The sequence below is a fragment of the Arachis ipaensis genome, chromosome B2 (assembly GCF_059453495.1).
Source record: "Arachis ipaensis isolate K30076 ecotype BB chromosome B2, ASM5945349v1, whole genome shotgun sequence".
Taxonomy (NCBI): Eukaryota; Viridiplantae; Streptophyta; class Magnoliopsida; order Fabales; family Fabaceae; genus Arachis; species Arachis ipaensis.
In genome coordinates this window covers 34,447,552-34,452,343 of record NC_142437.1, presented here as the reverse complement: position 1 = coordinate 34,452,343, position 4,792 = coordinate 34,447,552, and the positions used below count along the sequence as shown (strand labels likewise).

At 34.1% G+C, this 4,792-nt stretch overlaps 1 non-coding gene across 1 annotated transcript; it reads left to right on the top strand.

Moving 5' to 3' along the window:
* The first annotated feature begins 592 nt into the window (after positions 1–592).
* Positions 593–701, top strand: LOC148573544 (small nucleolar RNA R71). The gene has a single exon (XR_015906317.1). It is a non-coding gene; the product is annotated as a small nucleolar RNA R71 (small nucleolar RNA).
* The last annotated feature ends 4,091 nt before the right edge of the window (positions 702–4,792 follow it).

Here is a 4,792-nt window from a genome sequence, read left to right as displayed (position 1 = left end):
TCTTGCTAATTTAATTAGTGAGTTGATTAGGATTTTTGACTTGATATTAACTAGTCTTGTTTGACTTTCTCTAATGGAAGATAACTTACACCTTCTTCCAACATTGGGGATGACGAAATAAGATAAATTCTTGTTAATTATTGTTATTAGTGAATAGGATGGAAAGCCTATGATCTCAATCCTTGCCATGAATGTCTCTCTTTAGTTAATTGCTTTCTTTAATTGCTTGTTTGAATTAGTTTTCTTGCCCATTTAATTTCTTACTCTTTTATAAAATCAAACCCCCTTGTTCTTCATAGTCAATAATTGACCACTTCATTGTAATTCCTTGTGAGATGACCCGAGGTTTAAATACTTCGGTTAATTCTTATTGGGGTTTGTACTTATGACAAAACCAAAGTTTAATTTGATGCGAGAGTTGTTTGTTGGTTTGGAGCTATGCTTACAACAACGAAGTTCTTATTTCTACAAGAGAAATTCTAAACCATCAATAAATTCTCACTCATCAGTGATCCACCTGCAGAGCTGTCCAATGATATTTTGGACATCTCAGACAAACCATCATAGAATATGCCTAGGATAGACCATTCTGAGAGCATGTCAGGAGGACATCTCCTGATCAGTTGCTTGTATCTTTCCCAGGCTACATAGAGGGATTCACCTTCTTTTTGTCTGAAGGTTTGAACTTCCACTCTGATTTTGCTCATCTTCTGAGGTGGAAAGAACTTGGCCAAGAAAGCATTGACCAATTTTTTTCAAGAGTCTATGCTTTCTTTAGGTTGAGAGTCTAACTATATCCTAGCTCTGTCTCTAACCGCAAAGAGAAAGAGCATAAGTCTGTAGACCTCAGGATCCACTCCATTGGTCTTAACAATGTTAAAAATTTGCAAGAATTCAGATAAGAATTGATGTGGATCTTCTAGCGGAAGTCCATGGAACTTGTAATTCTGTTGCATAAGAGATACTAACTGAGGCTTAAGCTCAAAGTTATTTGCTCTAATGACAGGTATGGAAATACTTCTTCCATAGAAATCAGAAATCGGCATAGTGTAGTCACCAAGAACCTTTCTTGCATCTCCTTCATTGTTAGGCTCGGCTGCCATGCTTTCAGCTTCTTGTTTGAAAATCTTTGTAAGATTTCCTTTGGATTGTTGTGCTTTAGCTTGCTGCAAACGCTTCTTTAAGGTCCTCTCAGGTTCAGGATCAAGATTAAAGAGAGGTTTTTTATTTCTTTTCCTACTCATAAACAAGAAAAAGAAAACCAAAAAAAGAAGAAGAAAAGAAGTCTCTATGTCACAGTATAGAGAATTCCTTGAAGAAAAAAGAAGAATGATGATAGAAGAATGAAAATAGAGAGAAGAGAAAAAGAATTCGAATAAAAGAGAAGAAGAATCTGAAAATTAAAAGTGAAAAGAGAAATAGGAAATAAAGATATTTTAATTCTAGTTTCTCTTTTTGTTTATTACTTAAAACTTGAAAACAAGAAACAAATTATGAGTTAAGATAACTAATTAATTAAAAGATTTGAAAATTAAAGTGTGATTTTAGAAAAAAGAGAGAGAAATAGAAGAGAAGTTTTCAAAAATAGAAGAAAGAGGAATTAGTTAGGAAGTTTTGAAAAAGAAGAAAGAGAAAACAAGTAACTAATTAAGAAAGATTCGAAATTAAGATAAGATAGAAAATTTGAAAAAGATTTGATTTTGAAATTTGAAACTTGAGTTTTGAAATTTGAATTTTAAAATTTGAAATTTTGAAAATTGAAATTGAATTAAGATAAGATAAGAATTTGAAATTTGAAATTTAAAATTTGAATTTAAAACAAGATAAGATAAAGATTTGAAAAAGATTTGATTTTTTAAATTTTAAAAGCAAGATAAGATAAGATAGAATCACAATTAAAAGAAAATATTTGAAAAGATTTGAAAAAGATAAGATTTTGAAATTTGATTTTTGAAACTAAGATAAGATAAGATAAGATAATGATTTTGAAATTAAAATTTGAAATCTTTTGAAATTTTCGAAAATATTGATTAAAAATAGTAAAGATTTATTTTTTTATTTTTTTATTTTTTTGATTTAATGAAGAAAGAGAAAAACAAACAAAAGACACCAAACCTAAAATTTTTAGATCTAAAACTCTAAGTTTTCGAAAATTTAAAAGAGAAACACCATAGGACACCAAACTTAAAAATTTTAAGATAAAAACAAGAAAAGAAACAAGAACAACTTGAATACCAAGAACTAACACAATGAACTTTTTGAAAATTCAAAGGAAACAAAGAACACACAAAGGACACCAAACTTAAAAATTGACACTAGACTCAAACAAAAGCCACTATTTTTGAATTTTTTTTGAAAAGAAACAAGAAAGTTCGAAACTTTAACAAGAACAAGAACAAAGACTAAAACAAAAACATAAAGATAAAAAAGAAAAACAAATATTTTTGAAATTTTTTTTCGAAAAAGAAGATAAGAGACTCAAACAAAATTAAAAACAATACCTAATCTAAGCAACAAAATAATCCGTTAGTTTGTTTAAACTCGAAGAATCCCTGGCAACGGCGCCAAAAACTTGGTGCGTAGAATTTAACTTCGCACAACTAAACCAGCAAGTGCAAAAAAGTAAAATAAAGATAACGTTTCTCAGTGGTTGTGAATTCAATGATAAGAAGATGGTTAAGGCCACGGAGATGCTTTGTTCTTCTAGATCAATCCATTTTTACTATCTACTCCAATTGTGAATGATTTCTTCTATAGCAGGCTGTATGTGATCAACGTCGGTTGAGAGGCCGCCAATTTTCCTCTAGGCTGAACACCGGGTTTAGTGTGCATCGAGTCTGAACGAGGGAGAATCTCCTGCAGTTCATCCCCTTGGTGATCCTACTCAAAATGCCACAAACAAGGTCAAATCTTCTAGATCAGAGAATGCTGCGCCTTAGTTCTAGCCTTTACCACAAAGACCCTAATCTCCCCATACCTCAGCTGAACTGATGTCTCGAGAAGTCCCCAACGAAGTCATGGATTAGCCGTCTAAGAGACGTATCCTCAAGCTAGTGGTTTAGTAATATCTGATGAAAGATGCTCACTGAACCCATGTAGAATAGAGATAACTTGTGACGGTTCAACTCATTCATAAGGTTGAAGAACGAAGATACATCTTAGGAGAGAATCAAACACGATTTGAAATAGAACAGTAGTACTTTTATTAATCCATAAAACTCAGCAGAGTTCCTAACCTTAACCTAGGAGGCTTAGTGGCTCATATTGTACAATGAAACTCGAAAATACGAAATAATGTTCTCTGCTGGTCGAAGATCCTAAAACAAGGGTGTTCTTCTTTTATATATACTAATATAATAACTAAGGATTACAGGAAATATGATAGGCTTAGGCTTGTAGTGCAAAAATCCATTTCCGGGGCTCACTTGGTGAGTGTTTGGGCTGAGCTAAGGGTGTCTCCACGTGCTATTAAGCTCCTTGGGCGTTGAACACCTGCTTGGGACACCTTTGTGGCGTTGGATGCCAGCTACTCTCTTTTGGGCGTCCAATGCCAAAAAGGGGGTAGATAGCTGGCATTGAACGCCAGTTTTGGGCCTTCATCTCCAAAGACAAGTATAGACTATTATATATTATTGGAAAGTCCTGGATTTTAGCTTTCCATAGCCGTTGAGAATGCTCCATTTGAATATCCGTAGCTCTAGAAATGCCTATTTGAATGCACGGAGGTCAGATCCTGACAGCATCTGCTACGCTTTCCTTGTCTCTGAATCAGACTTTGTCAAAACTCTAAGATTTCAGCCAGAAAATACCTGAAATCACCATAAAACACAAAAACTCATAGTAGAATTCAAAAATGTGAATTTTACACTAAAACCTATGAAAATATTGTAAAAATTAAATAAAACATAACAAAAATATATAAAAATATTGTCAAAAAGCGTATAAAATATTCGCTCATCATTTGACACTCATCTGAATACTGCTTTTATCAAATTGGATAAACTTGGAAAAAGAAAAGAAACACTGAAAAAGGAACTTTCAGAGATCGAACATAAAGAAACCTTATGATGCCAGGGCATCTTGGCTAGTTTTACTAGCAAATTTTTGTATGTTTTAGGTTAGTTTCATGCATTTTCTTAAGAAATAAGCAAGTATTTGGTTGAATATGCATCCATACCTTGATTCAAGCAAACATTGTGTATTCTAAACAAATTCATGAGAATAATGCAAGAATTGAATGATATAATGCATGATGTCTCATCTCATGATTAAGAGCAAGACTTTGATGTATTCTGTTTGTTTGGTTTTAGGTAACAAGAAGCAGTGAAAAGCCATGTTAGTGGCCATGTTAGTGCCACTAACGTGGCCATTAACGTGGAGAAGGGGAAGGCTTGCAACATTAGTGGCATAGTTAATGCCACTAATGTCTTCGAAGGTCATTCAAACCCACGTTAGTGGCCCCGTTAGTGCCACTAATGTGGGCACTAATGTGGAAGAAAGAAGAAGCCCCAACGTTAGTGGCATAGTTAATGTCACTAACGTCTTTGAAGGATATATAAGCCCATGTTAGTAGCCCCGTTAGTGCCACTAACATGGGCACTAACGTGGAAAAAGGGGGGCTTTGCAACGTTAGTGACATAGTTAATGCCACTAACGTTAGGAATGACCAGAGAAGCCCACGTTAGTGGCCCCGTTAGTGCCACTAACGTGGGCACTAACGTGGAAGAAGAGGAACTTTGCAACGTTAGTGGTATAGTTAATACCACTAATGTCTTCGAGCCATGGTATGCCC